This window comes from Ambystoma mexicanum, chromosome 1p (assembly GCF_040938575.1).
Source record: "Ambystoma mexicanum isolate Mex_15411 chromosome 1p, UKY_AmexF1_1, whole genome shotgun sequence".
NCBI classification, from domain to species: domain Eukaryota; kingdom Metazoa; phylum Chordata; class Amphibia; order Caudata; family Ambystomatidae; genus Ambystoma; species Ambystoma mexicanum.
In genome coordinates, this window is record NC_090921.1 from 178,847,280 (window position 1) to 178,863,444 (window position 16,165).

Here is a 16,165-nt window from a genome sequence, read left to right on the forward strand (position 1 = left end):
GACTCTGAAAAAATTCTTGTACTATCAAAGAACAGTATAAGAAGGCTATGGAGCCTGCTGAATCCTACCAAAAAGACACAAGAACATCTTCTCACGAATGTAGTAGAAACCAAATATAAGGATCACTTTGGCGCATTGAAGCCATCCCTAAAAGCAAAGAAAAATGGAACCTGACTTGGGAGCGAGATGACATTCTCAAGATTATAACAAGGCTAAATATGTCATGTGCCCCAGGCCCAGACGCTTATCTAATGCCATTATTTAGCAAGCCCCTGGTTTGTGATATCACTACACAAATATTTAGTTTAATTAATTAACTCAATCAGATTCACATACCTGGAAGATAGCTAATTTAATTCCCATATACAAGCCTGGGGATAGGAAGGATCCAGTCAGCTATAGACCCATCGCCCTGCTAGATCCTCAGGGGAAGATTTTTGCTACCTTTTTACTTTAGAAATTGACCAGCCAGGCGTAGAAATGACAACAGATTTGCCATCAGGCAAACAGGTTTTGTTCAAAAAGTGATAACAAACATACATTTACTTCTGCTAATTCTCATAAAACAAAAAGCCATGATGAATAAAACAGTATTCTTGGCAGCCTTTGTGGAGCTGCACTTAGCATTTGATAAAGTAAATAGGCAATTGCTTTGGAATAAATTACTGAAATGGAATTGCCCACGCAACATCCTTGAACCCATAATATTGCTATATTCAAACATTACGATTAGAGTTAGGATGTCTAAAGAAGGAGTTCAAACAGCCTTCATAGAGACTTGGAATAGTTTAAAGCAGGGTTGCCCATTGGCAGTGACCCTTTTTAACCTGCACACATCTGATTTTGAAGACGAAATGTGCTCAATACGGCTAAATCCACCTAAAATTAACTCTACTCGGCTTCCTCTAATGATGTATGTGGATGATATCATTTTAATGGATAAAACAAAAAATGGCCTGCAACAGAGCCTGAAGATGATGGAAAGGTATATGTTGAAAAACAAACTCAAAGTAAATACACCAAAAACAAAAATCAGATCTCTTACGAAACTGCCCAAAGAAATGGGAGGTGTACAGCATTAACTCTAGCAGGGAATCCACTTACAGTAGGGGCAGCGTTTAAATACCTTGGAGTACTGATTAACCACTCAAAAATTGAAAAGGCGTGGACAGAAACTTTGGTAGCAAAGACCCAAACGTTGGCACGTCAAGGAAGAGTCCTTCATAATAGGTTTGTGGAATTTTCCTTCAAACCCATAGTTGCGTTCTACAGGCAAAAAGTTGTGCCAAGCCTGATTTATGGGAGTGAAATGATGAGCAAACACCAAAAGACCATCTGGCAAAAACTTGAGGCAATCTTCTGGAGGACAATTCTACCGGTTCCTCCTACATTTCCCATGCCAAGAATCAGGTTTGAGGTAGCAACGCAATCATTGGCTTCGATGGTCGTATGGAAACAATTAGACCTCTACTGAAAAGTGATGAATGATGATGAGATCGCTGCAATAACAATCCTGTGAAATAATAAGACCGCAATTTGTAATAAAGCTCTGAATGCTTGGAAACCGAAGATGACAGCAAAATTGGTAAGCAAAGAGATATCGCTTGAAATGCTGATAAACCGGCCAAAATATGCTAAACGTAAGATCCTTCACAATAATTGGATTCATACTGTGAAAGAAAAATCCATGTACCATTAGAACCTACATTGTGATGTTGATATACGTGCAATAAATCAATTTCCCAGCTATTTGGTGATGTTCCCAGATGAAGCGATTTGGGATACATATCAAAAATGACATTTAAACATCCTTTCCGATGCGAGATAGGTTGATTAAACTCAACCTACTCCCGAAAACTTTACAATACTGCAGATTTTGACATCAAAACGATGCTTTAGAAACAATCTATCATATCATCATGGAGTGTCCAGCACTGCAGGAAAAAAACCTTATTTAGAGACTATTTTAAGATATCTTCACAACAGACGGATCTAGAGATGAGATGGGTGCAGATCCTTCAAGGAAGTGACAAAATGTTGATCATTACTATTGTTCAGTTTTGGAATAATATCATGGACAATACTCTTTCACAATGAGATTAAGAGACATTATATTTTGCACTATGATATTTGTAAAGACATAGTAGAAATGATGCAAGAAGTAATTGTAAAAACTAAAAATGAAAAGTTTATGTTCAAACTATATCATTTTAATAAAAAATAAAAAGAAATTGGAAAAACAAAATCACAATCCCACTAAATTTAGCTAGAACTGTCAGCTCAAAACCATGAAAAATGAAAGAAAGGCAATACTAAATCCGAGCTCAGAACATGATAGAGGAAGGGAACTACTTTAGGAAAATCACTGTTTAAAGGATGAAAAGAAATATTTGGAAAAACAAAATTATAAATCCATTTAATTTTAACTGGAGCAGGAAATTACACACATGCTGTCAACAATGAGAAAGGCACACAGTAACCATGGTTTTCCATGAAAATGACAGGGCCAACTCACAGGTATGTTCTGGGCAAAGGGATTCTCACAGTGGGAACAACAGTTTGGGTTTAATATGACAGATGCCAAGGGGATTTGTTTCTAGACACACAATTTAACACATGGACAAATTCGGTTTTAGCTCATAATGGGAATAATTATTTTGGGGCAAAACCGTAATAACTATAACATTTAAATAACAACACTGGGCACAAGATGGTTGATTTGGAATTGCAACAATCTTAGCTCTGTGAATTTCAATGGGGGAATTAATTGATTTACTAAGCAAAATACTAGGGAAATACCTTACTTAACTATGCAAACAAAGAAATAACTTTTTAGGGAAAGAGAACTGATCAACAGATAAACAAGGAATGATTTTGTTCCATAGAAAATGACTTAAATACACAGAGGAACACAGAGGAAGACAGTATTTGGTGAGGGAAGAGATACCAAAATGCACAGACAAATACAATACTTTTCAATAGAAATGACTATATTTCACAAACAGATAGAATAGTGGATCTTTCCTTATGGGGACACCGAAGGTTAGTGCTTAAATAGTTAGGTCTTGTTTAATCTATGGCTGTGGAGATCTATAGTTACAGAAGAAAAGTACTCTATAGTCATCAATGGCGCCAGGGATCCACTGCAGGGACCGTCAAAGGAGGCAATCAAGGCCGCAGTCCATCATCTCAAGCAGTTAATCCAGGTCCCTGTTTCACTCCAGGACATGGCCCAAATTTCTGCAAGGATAGCTCCAGATCTCAGTCAGCTGCATAGCTCGGATTTTGTAGAGAGAATCCCCAGTTGAGGAGTAACCTATTTATAAGCCAAATGACATCACTGCTGTGTCATCCTCCTTGAACAACTGACTGGGCAGTGGTCAAGGGTTCCCTGCCCCTCCATAAGCTGGTAGGCTCAGAGAAAGTAGGCATGATTTGAGCAGTCAGGGGAGGATACCCCATCAATCTTATGACACAGGCATGGGGTTGAATCTGGCTTTAGTACCTAGAAATCTCACATTTTGAAAAATACCCTTTCTCATCTGATGATGTCACAGATGCCAGCATATTCAGACATTACATTTTTTTGTGAATCGCATAACCTTTGTTTGATGACTGTGCAACATATTAGGAAGAAGCTACAGTGTTTTCTCATTTACGCCCAAACTACATTGCTGAATAATATGGCATTCGGTGGGCGGAGTACCTATCACCTCTTACACCTTTTCTCAAATTTGTATGATTGTCATGTGTATGCAGAGAACACAATTAATTTTTGTTTTATAACTTTTGATAGGTTGGTGTCACCAAAATCGTTTTGGACCCAGCATTAGCAGCTCACTAACAGCTTTTCATAAATCTGAACATAAAAATGTACAATTAATACTTTCCAAGTTATTCCAAAAATTGCATATCTCCTATTGTGTGCAATGGGCATGAAGCTCTACCTTCAGCTCTGACGTCAAGAGGGACCCTTTTGTTCAGGTTAGCCTACAGTTTCAAAGGCTAATTGCTATGTTTACAACAGCCTGAGTGCTTTTGGTCATAAAACCTGATGCTTCACATAATTCCTCAGCTCATTCCCATGGTAAGACAGCTTGGGAACGCTGGCTTCACACCTGGGGTTCATTTCTAGGAATTGAAACTTCCCAGCATTTTCCATTTGATCCAACTTTAGCAAATGCACAATGCACACAATCTAAACATTTAAACCCTCCCAACAGTACTTTCCTGCAAAACGAGATTACAGAAGGCAACATAATATATTTAAAGGCTTTAGCTATAAATTTGAATACTTAAAGTGCTGATTTTGAAGACCCAATTGCAATGTCACTGGGGTCAGTTTTAGCCGTGAAACCATTCATGCTGTTGTAGTTCCACATTTCCCTGCAGATTCTGGTTACTTAAAAGATTCTCTGTGATGTGCTCATGATGAACAAACTTACAGTTCCTTGATGGTATATCTATTACACATTTTGAAAAGCATGTCTTTAATATAATGAGGGGGAAAAACAGATTTTTGAAGACAGTCATTCGTGTTACAGTAAAAACCCCAGTCTGCTGTGTAGGCTTGCACACACTTTGGCATTTTCATTTACATGCTGGATGTAGCTGTTTTGGCCAACATGGTCTCAGCATCTCTGGATCTTTCCCAAAAGTGGCATGAGGTCTTCCCCTCATGTGTGGCAAGTAACATTTTCAGGCCTCACTAGGCTTACATGCCTAAATTTGCTCCTTCATGTTTGGGCACGGGCCTCATTTTGCATGTGCTCATGCACAAGCCTTCTACTGAGGTTCATCTCTCCCCCTCTGACTCTGGCCTGTAGTTATGGCCTTTTAGGTCTATTTCACCCGTACAGTGCAAGGCAGGATCACAAGTGTGAGAGTCCAGCAGCAAGGCGGGATAGCAAGAGTGAAATTCCAGTTGCAAGACAGGACAGCAAGAGTGAGAGTCCATTAGAAGGCAGGATAGCAAGTGGTTGTGGTCCAGCAGAAGGCAGAATAGCAGGAGTGGGCTCCATCAGCAAGGCTGAATATCAAGAGTGGGAGTCCAGCAGCAAGACAGGATAGCAAGAGTGAGAATCCAGCTGCAAGGCAGGATAGCAAGAGTGAGGGTCCAGCAGCAAGGTAGGATAGCAAGAGTGAGAATCTAGCTGCAAAGCAAAACAGCAAGAGTGAGGGTCCAGCAGCAGGGCAGGATTGCAAGGCTTATGGTTCATCAGAAGGTAGAATAGCAAGAGTAAGGGCCCAGCAGCAAGGCAGAATGGCAAGAGTAAGGGTGCAGTAGCAAGGCAGGATAGCAAAACTGGGGGTATATTAGCAAGGTAAAATAGTCAGAGTGAGAGACCAGCCGCAAGACAGGATAGCAAGAGTGAGGGTCCATCAGAAGGCAATATAGTAAGGCATATGGTTCATCAAAAGGCAGGATAGCAAGAGTGAGAGTCCAGCTGAAAGGCAGGATAGCAATAGTAAGAGTCCATCAGAAGGCAGGATATCAAGAGGGTGGGGTTCCAGAAGAACTGCAGAATAGCAAGAGTTAGGGTCCATTAGAAGGCAGGATAGCAGGACTGGGGGTCCAGCAGGAAGCCAGAATAACAAGAGAGAGGATCCAGTAGCAAACCATGTTAGCAAGGTGTATAGTTCATCAGAAGGTAGGATAGCAAGAGTGAGGGCCCAGCAGCAAGGCAGGATAGTTAGAGTAAGGATCCAGCAGCAAGTCAGAATAGCAGGAGAAAGGGTCCAGCAGCAAGGCAGAAAACTAGGAGTCAAGTTTAAGCATCAAGGCAGGATAGCAAGAATGACAGTTCAGTAGGAAGACAGGAAGGCAGGAGTGAGGCACCAGCAACAAGGCAGGAACTAGTAGTGAGGATCTAGCAGCAAGACAGTAGAGCAAGAGTGAGTACCAGCAACCAGGAATAATAGCAAGAATGATAGTTCAGCAAGAAGGCGGGATAGCAAGAGTGAGGGTCAGCAACACACAGGATATCAACTGTGAGGGTGCATCAGGAAGGCGAGATAGAATGAGTCAGGGGCCAACAGGAAATCATTATAGTAGGAGTAAGGATCCAGCAGCAAGACAGTATAGCAGAAGTGAGGGTCAAGAAGCACAATAGAAAAGCAAGAAGAAGGGACCAGCAGCAAAGTGGGACAGCAATAGTGAGGGTCACCAGGAAGGCAGCACAGCCTCTTTAAGGCCCTGTAGCAGGGGCCAGGTGTATGCTGCATAGTCTAGAGTCCATGCACTGACCATAATTACACAACCCTCGAAATGTCTGCAACTCTTTGTCAGTTTTGGGCTGGGGAGTGCTGCACACTAAACCGGCATAATCAGGTATATTTTCCTTCATGTGAACATATAGCAACTGACCTAAATAGAGCACTTCTTGGAGGCAATACACTGTCACTACACACCAGCAAATCGTCAAGGTACTGAATAATGGTACTGGGCACTTGAATGTTTCCTAAATCTGCATGCAATATTCTTTTGAAGAACTGGGGGACTCACAGTACCCTTGGGGAAATGTGGTGTGCTAGAACACATTCGGCCATGTGTGAACACAGTGAGGTACTGCAAATCAGGATGAAAGGGTATGGAGAAAAAGGCATTCTTAAGATCAACGACAGTGAAGTGAGTCACCTCCTTGGGGATGCGGCATAGTATTGTTGCAGGATTTGTAACTAAAGGAAATTCTGCCTGGACAATGTCATTTAGAAGGAGAACGTCCTGTATCATCCTCCAACTAGCTGTTTTGCATGGGGATGTGGATGGCTCTATTATTCCCTGATTCATAAGTGACACAATGAGGTCCGTTAGGCCTTCTTCCACCTCTTTAGACAACTGCTACTGTTTAGCCCGAGGTAAAACTGTGCCTGGCTTGAGTGTTATTTGGATTGGCGCCACTCCCTGCAAGAGCCCTACATCATGATCATTACTTGTCCCAAACCTCACTGGGACCTGCTCCAAGTCACTGTCAGTGACAAATGTCAGAGTGACAAGGGCCACCCAGAAACACTGCACTTCTCGATATTGCACCATAATGTCACAAGGGATGCAAATTGCTACCACAATCTCCCCATCATCAACTCGATCTTCAAACAATTCTGCAACTGTCAATTCTTTGAGGGGCACTGTTGGGTCAATGCACAATACAGTATGCCACTCACACCCATCAGAGTCTGTGTGCACCACAACAATGTTTTTAGCTGACACAACCAGACCCTGTAAATCAAGGCAATTATCATACCTGCCACAAGTTCTGGGGTTACCACGGGTCGGAAGATAAAATCTGATGGTACCCGCCAACACGCCTTGCCAATCTGGGGCACCGTGTCAAGCAATACTGTAATCCCGTACACAAACATGTCCGGGGATGCCGCAAACCACCACCTCTCCTGCTCTGGCCTCTATGATGACCATGGCCCTTAAGACACACATGCCTGGTGTGGCACATACCACCCCACGGTCCGTGAAGGAAATTATCATGTTCAGTTTGCCCAACAAATCTCATCCCAACAAATTTACCGGCGAGGACTCAGAGTACATTTAGGGTGTGTGCACCACTTTTTCTCCTGTTTTGATAGTTACTTCTTCTTTGTAGGGAACCATTGCGACAGCTCCAAAGAATCCCTGCGTGTCAAGAGTTTCACCTGATAATGGAATGTCTCCCTAACTGAAGCATGATTTAATGGCACCTGTGCCGACCATAAAGAAGAATTGCTTATTACCCATCTCAGAGCCCAACCATTGTCAGGGTGGGTAGTCATGGACAGGACTTGGCACGCAAGAGCTTTCTGTGAGCTGTCCTAATCAGGATGCGTATTAGTACCTGGGAATGTGAAGGGGATTCCTCCCATGACTCCACCCCTTGGTAAGGTGCTCCACCCCTTGGTAAGGTGCTACCGTTCCATTCAGCACTGCAATGTGTGTGGGCATTTGGCCTCCGTACAAGGTGTTCTGCTGAGCGACTTGCGGTTGCACATTAGGCAGTGCTTGGGCTTACATGTGTGGGGGGTTTGGTGGCAGCTGGGTGTAGGCCTGGTGCATTTCATAAGGTATGGAGGTGAACCTGGGTGGCTGTGGTAGTGCTGGGGGAGGTTGATTGTATGCGTTATACCCTGCCTACTTCTACACTCTCTTGCAAAATGTCCCCACTTCCCACAGCTCCAACACTGAGACAGACCTATATCACCTCTGGCTCCCATTCCACCAACCCGCCCTCTGCTCTCTTGAAACTCTCTTCTTCCCTGCTGCTGACCTCCTTGGTGCTACTCAGGATACTGATGCGGGGATCCGCCACCCCACTGCCCCTGTCCTCCATCTGGCCAAAATGCTGCTATCCTTACATCTGCGCGAGCTGCAGCCTGCTCCACTGAATTGGTCTCAGTGTCACCATAACTGCCCCTTCCAATGCTATTTTAGCTAACTTCTTCTGCACTAGTTTTGCTTCCTCCACCTGCATCCTTTAAGTTGTTTCCTTTTATCGTTCTTTAATCCTTTTGCAATGGTGTATTATTATAGTCTGAATCTCGGTCCACCCCTTTGACTCTATGCCTACCTTTGCTTTCTGAACTTCCTCAGGCAATCCCCTCTTAATAACAAAATAGAAAAGAGGAACTGATCGCACCCACTGTTCACCCATTTCTGCTTGCCACCTCTCCTGCAGTTTACTACTGAGCAACATCTTCATCATCCCCCATGGTGTACTGCGTTAAGGACTGCAAGTCCAGTGTGTCGGGGTACGCCCATCGCAGTGCATCTCACACTTGCGCCCTAATATAGTTGATATAGGCCCCATTGTTGCATCGTCATCTAACTTCAACCCTGGGTACCTGGTCTTAACCCACACGTCAGCCGTCTGATCTCCCACAATTGCGACATGTAAACTTTTCATGTCTCCCACTGCCACGGGAATTCCTGCTTTTATATTCAATTCCCACAGTAAGGGGCGGGTGAATTTTAATCAAATGTAACGCTCACCTGATTCCCGCAGAGGCGCCGGTCTTGACTGGGCGAATACCGTATCTTCAAAGGTGATGTGTAACACACGGTTGGCTCTTTGGGCTGGACCTCTGTGCACTGTATGTCTGACTCGAAGAGTAAGATGTCTGCAGATAGAAAATATGGGATCAATGAACTGGGGTTATTGGGTGTCTCTCTCTTCTTCCCCTTCTCTTCTCCTGTAGAACCCCAAAGGTTAACGCTCTCACCTTAGGTAAGTGAACGCCGAGCTCTCCATCTGCCTCGGGGCAGGGCGCCGTAACCAGTTTCTTCACTGGATAAGGGTGCAGGCCTCTTGACCTCAGAGGACTGATGTCCGTCGTTTACTGCACGAACGGTAAGTTCCGAGTATTTCAAATGTCTTTAAAAGTCTTTTGTAATGATGTCTCTTGTTTTGCAGGGTTCCGGCGATGGCGGATGACGGGCTGAAGTGAGTTGAGGATGGAACCCGTGTGAGGAAACGAAGCGCCTGGAAGCATGTAAGTAAGCGCTTGTTGCCTGCTTCACGATGCGCACTAACTGTCCTTTTATCTTGCAGGTACAAGTTCGGGGCTGCTGAAGGGTGCCGGAATACCCACTGGGTTCGGCGTGGGAAGGAGTACTGGCACGTGAGTAATAAAGTTACCCAATGTCTTTAAACGCACCTTCTTTTGTCTTTCAGATGCGGGATGCAGCGCCGAAGGCCTCCGGAGCGTGCGCAAAGTTGGTAAGCTTTTGTCTTTCAGATGCCGGAATGTAGTGCGAAGACCTCCGGAGCACGTGAAGAGTAGGTAAGCCTTTGTCTTTCAGATGCCCGAATGCAGCACGAGGCGTTGGTGACAGCCGATGGACCAGGTAAGAGAAGCGCTGTCACTGAAGACCGTAATGCTAACCTGTTCTTTCTTGTCTTTATAGGTGTTGCTGAAGACTGGATTCAGGATGGTAAGCCTTTTTCCCTTAGGCCCAGGATCAGATGCAGAAGACACGATGAGCGTTCTGCTGCAGAGGATGCAGAATAACGCAAAGCAAGATTCATCCATCGGGTGTGGTTTAAATAGCCTCCTGTAGTGCTTAGGTGTCTCCTTCCACAGCCTCGCCTAGGTAAGAAAAGAGTTCCTGCTTTCCAGAAGAGTTCCAGTGTTCTGAACCTAGGGAGTGGCTCCTGCCCCACCCAACAGGAAAAGTAGTCCCACACAGAAGAGGATTAGAGGCTCAACTGGCAGGTAAGTAAGCAACATGGTCTGCTGCAGGTAAGTCCACCCAAGCATTATGAGCCCGGCGCTTCCAGCGCTGGGACTGGGCATATTTATGAGCCTGGTGCCACTGGCGCCAGGACAGGGTCCAAAAGGTCCCAATTGGGACTGGTTGGCACTCGGAACCTGGGTTATGGGTCTGCTTCCAAGGGAGTTGGGTAAGTCCTGCCCTCTTGGAAGCAGAGATCATGACATCAAATTATTCTTATACTTTTTGCACCCATGGCACGTAATGCGCCATCGCGGGTCCCTTGTGCAATATATCGGCAGTTGTGCGCCCATACCTCGCTTCGCTTTCTATCCATCACTTCCTTTTTTCCTTGTCACTGCTACCCGCCTATATATGTTCTTCAATCGTGGGCCGCACAAGCTCTCTACTCTGGCTGATATCTCTGGCACTTCATGGGCATCCCCTCGTCATCTTCAAATTCGTCCACAGTATTCCATTCTCCATCGCGCAGTTCTTTGTTCGTATCCCTGTCTGTTGTGTTCGTTATACTCACGGTGGTGCTATCTTTGTGCCAGTTTGTACACCCAACTGTATCCTCTATGTCCTCTACCATATTCCACTAGTCTAAAATCTCTTTTCGTTTCTGTAGTTGTTTACCTTTATACGTAGCAGTTAACATGTTCATATATTCTAATATCTCTCTGTTATTGGTACCCTGCTGTGGCCAAGGGCGGGGCATCCCTCCTTGGGTCTCCAGCACTCAATAGTTGTGGTACTTCTCTATCTTGTCCTTGTACAATGGCAATGCACCATACATATATTCCAGTGGAGCCATTACCCCCAGAAGCTGAGAGGAGAAGGCCGACGGACAAGGCCACCGGTGCTCTTTGCAGCTCTGCTGCGAGCACAACTTCCACAAGAGCAGCTGTAAGCAAAATCAGCTGCTACTATGATCTTTGGAACAACCAAGTGTTCCGTGCTACATTTGCTGCCTGCCGTGTGTTGAGCAGCTTTGAATTTCCCTAAAATGGCTGCCCACGTTGCCATGACCACGACTGAAACAAATGTGGCCGTGGAAATCACTGCCGCAGGCCCTCAGTCTGGTTCGATGCCCGACCTGCCTGCCCTCCCCTCAAGCCTTAAATGGTGTGGGAGAAGGCTGACAGGTGAAGCCGAGAGGAGAAGGCCTGAGGTACAATGCCACTGGTGCTCTTTGCAGTTCTGCTGCAAGCACAACTTCCACAAGAGCTGCTGGAAGCGAGATCAGCTGCTACTATGATGTTTGAAACAACCAAGTGTTCCCTTCTACATTTGCTGTCTGCCGCGTGTTGTGCGGCTATGAATTCCCCTAAAATGGCTGCCCAGGTTGCCATGACCAAGACAGAAACAAATGGGGCCGGTGAAATTACTGCTGCAGGCCCTCGGTCTGATTCAACACCCCCACCTGCCTGCCACTCCCATCCTGCCTTAAATGGCGTGGGAGAGGGCCAACAGGCGAAGCCGAGAGGAGAAGGCCACCGGTGCTCTTTGCAGCTCTTCGCTGCTCGCCCACCTCCCACGCACCCATTACTCTGTTCTTGCAAGGTAAGCGTCTACCTGCTAATGCATAACCTATCATATCAATGCGTGTTCTATGCATGGCCATGCCTCGAAAAGGTTCTTGCAAGGTAAGCGTCTACCTGCTAATGCATAACCTATCATATCAATGCGTGTTCTCTGCATGGCCATGCCTCGAAAAGGTTACACGCTGCCACACCATCCTGTCCCTCCTTAGAGTTACTGGCTGCCAGGCTAACTCGCCTAGGTGTGTGCACAGCCACAGTCCAACATGCTTCCTACGTCCTTCATCCAGATATTCGGAACATGCGCCTTCAAACGAGACTCTGGAGAACATCCTCTGCAGGCAATATTGGGTCGCAAGATTCTGGCCAGACTGTTCCGTGCCCTCCTTTTGCATAATCCTGAAAGCCAAACACTATGCACAGGTCAGCTTCCAGCCTGTGAAAATACTGTGAACAGCCTAACGTTAGGAGCCTCCACATCTCGCCGATTATTACATTGCGCAACCCCTGCATTATCTGTCTGCTACCCTGCCATCATTGAATGCTGTTACTTCAAACTTATTGTCTGAAACTATGTTATCTCCCCTGCCATCCCCTAAAGGTGCTAATGTGGCTGATAGCTTGTTACCATTACCTTTGCAGTCTAGGCAAGCTGAAGCAGCACTGCTTACCCCAGTGTTACCCCCTACGAAGGTAGTAATTAAGGATGCCACCCTGCAAGCATCGAATACAGATAACTACACTGTGCCACTGTTAAAATGCTCCCTCATCAATGCCCGCTCTCTACCTGCCCATGCACTCCACATTCACAACCCTATCATAAAGAACAATCTGGACCTCCTAATTATTAGTGAAACATGGCTCCACGAAGCCTCAGGCCCAGCCCTTTACTTAGCCATCTCCCCAGGCTACCCTATTTTTAGGCAAGAACGTACCTCCGAAAAAGGTGGGCGAGTGGCTCTCATAGCCAAAGAGTCCATTCAGATTAGAAAGGTAGAAGAAGAACTCGGCTGTAATAGTGCCTACCCACTTCTTAAAATTAACCCCTCTCCTAATTACACCATGACTCTCCATGTTGTCTGCCGACATCCTGGACCATCCAAAGAATTCCAAGAAGCCCTCATGCACATGCCATCAAATAATCTGAAATAAAACACAAGAGCCATCCTGCTAGGTGACGTCAACTTAAGCCTTTATAACCCCAAGGACTCCCAAACAGCCACCCTTAACAAAGCTGTGTCTACCTTCGGCTTTAATCAAGCAGTCACACAGCCCACTCACGTCAAGGGACGTATCCTTGACTAGGTGGCGCACCATAACTGCCCGACCACTGTCAAAGCTATCAATCCCACTCCGTGGTCGGACCACCATATGGTTCACTTGGACCTCACCGTCCCAAAGGGCCCCACTAAGCAGTTGGTTCCACCCCACCTGCACTCACTAGAAGTTCCCGCCAACTTAACAAGGAAAGGCTCACAACCTTCCTAATTGTTCCTGCCCTGCAACACCCCTTCTCTAGTGACCCTGAAATCCTCGCCACTACCTTTAATTCCATTATCACCAAAGCGGTCGACACCATCGCCCCTCTCACCCTCAGGAAAGCCAAACGTACCAAACAGTGTAATGCCTTGTTCGGCCCAGAACTTGCCGAACTGCACTCAATGAAAAGGGCAGCACAGTCAGTATGGAAAGCTTCACCCAGTGCCTTCACCAAACGTGCATTCAATGGTATTTCGAAAGAATACAAATCTGCCATCATCAAAGCCAAAGCTACCTCATTTAACACAAGGATAGCAGCTGCTAAATCAAATAAGAAGGACATCTTTTCCATTTTCAGGTAGCTTGAAACTCCAACTCCTACACCAGAAACCCTTACCAAAGATGAAGATTAGTACAATAAAGTTCAAAATGCTAAGCTTCAAAAGCTCATCACCCTCCAGGAGAAAATCCTAGCCCATCAAAAGGCCCTTAGCCACCAAATAGCTCATCTTCAAAGCAGCCCCCTTCTCTTTCAAGGAAATGAAGGATCAAGACGTCATCGCCCTCATGAAATCTATTAAACCATCTAATTATATGCCCAGCTCAGTTTATCAAAGACTGCTCCAATACACTTGCATCGTTCCTAACAGCATTTATCAATTCCTCCTTCAAATCAGGTTATGTCCTATCCTGCCTCAAGGAAGCATGGGTATGCCCTCTTCTGAAGAAACCTTCACTAAACCCAACTTACCAGAGAACTATAGGCCTATTACCACAGTACCATTTCTATTGAAGGTCCTCGACAAATCAGCCTAAGAAGCCAACAACCTACTGGGGCTTTGGCAATCAGGTTTCTGCCCTGGCCACGGCACAGAGACGCCCTGTTGAACCTAAAAACCACACCACACCTTGTCACCACCTCTCCTCCCCTGAAATTGTCTCCCCATTGGCCATAGCATGGATCACTTCCTTTCTTAAGGAAAGAGTCATGAAACTTTTCTCAAACCAAGCTAGTGCCCACTCGTGCATCATCAAATGAGGAGTCCCACAAGGCTCCTGCATCTCACCCACCCTCTACAACCTCTTCAAGTCACCACTTTTCAACATCCTGGACGCATTGCCTATACCAATTATGCCGATGATACACAGATCCTCATCCCCCTCTCTGGTGACTATGAAACTGGCTCTGAAACTCTCAACACTGTCTACTCCACAATCCAAAGATGGATGGTGGAGAACTGGCTATGCCTCAATGGGGAAAAAAACTGAGCTGCTACTTATTGGATCACCTGCAACTATAAACAAACTGGACAAACAGTACTGCTCATTCCTGATCGACAACTCACCCATTGCCGTCTCCCAACTGGTCAAAACCTTGGGGGTCTACTTAGACTCTAATCTCTTAATGGTCAGACAGGTCTGCGCCATAGCGTCCTCCCGAGCCTACCTGCTCAATGCAGCACAACATTTCCTCTCTGAGCAGAACTGCCTCACTATAGCGAGAGCAATAATTGGGTCTCGACGCGATTATTGCAATGCCCTCCTATTAGACACTTCATCCAAGAAAATGTGTAAGTTACAGACTGTCCAGAACAATGCCCTCTGGGCTGCAACTGGGATTTCCTAAGAGGGAACAGATTTCGGCTATCAGAAAACAGGTGCATTGGTTACCGATCAAAGAGCGTATCATCTTTAAAACGCTTGCCCTCTCACACAAGTGCATCCATGACACCGCTACCCGATACTTGTCACAAAAAATCTCAAAAGCGGTCATGGACAAGCCCACTAGGACCGCTTTCCCACATTGCCTTCAGGAAAGCCATAAAAACTATGCTTTTCATTTAACATTGTCCTACTGTTTGCTCCTACTCACCATGCATTGTAAATTAAATTAACTAAGATATGTAACCAGTTATCTCGCTAAAGGTTTACAAGTAATCTGTATGTAAAATTTCTCCATTACACTGTTTTAACGTTCATTGTAGCCTCAAGCAATGAATCTTCATGTAACTAAGACACCCTCTTGCAACAGCGCCTCAATGCCTCCGGACTGCTGGCGCGCTTTACAAATTAAATAAATACATTAACAGTGGCATATTCAAAAGAAGCTTATAGTTCTATATCATACACAGTGTTGTTATAACCATCATTATCAGCCCTCCGTCCCCATCTCCCACACTTCTCACAGCTCACACTCACACTATTTTTACAGGACCTCCCTCGGCCTCCACTGAATTCACAATAACAGCTCAATACACTAAAACAATAAACTAAAATAACAAGCCAAAACAACAACCACTACTCTGCCCCTTTGCCCCACCCGTAAAATATTATGCACAGGAATCTGAGCTCTCTAATTATACAGAAGTCCTACCTTTCTATCCCTTAATAACAGCAAAAATGGCACCATCATCTCCCCTTACTTGGAAGGACCCCATACCCCTGCTTTCCTCCTCCTTATATCAATAATAATAATAATAATACAAAAATACAAAAAACACCACGTGGCCTTGTACGCTCTCCCATCATGCACACACACACTTTGCTTCCCCACTCACTCTCATCCCCTTTGTTGTCGCTCGCAAGATGTGTACTTACATTTGCATGTCCACCCGAGCTCCTTTGTCACAGGCCCCAACAATGGCCTGCAACCTCCTATGAGCCACACCCCGCTTCAAAGAGCACACAGGAATTCTGTAAAAACGGCTCCTGTACACCACTGTGGGTTTCACGCTTGGGACTGGTCACTCTAGGTGGGCGCGGCCCCTCCAGAGATGCAGCCTGGAAGCCTCCGTCTTCGCAGGGGTCGCTGGGATCACGTCAGGGTCACCAGAAATGTAGAGAAACCCATCAATGCTCAAACCAGCAAAAATACAACCCACTACAGAAAAAGGCCCATCACACCTCTTGTAAGGAGAACAAAGCATTATTTCCACAAAAATAG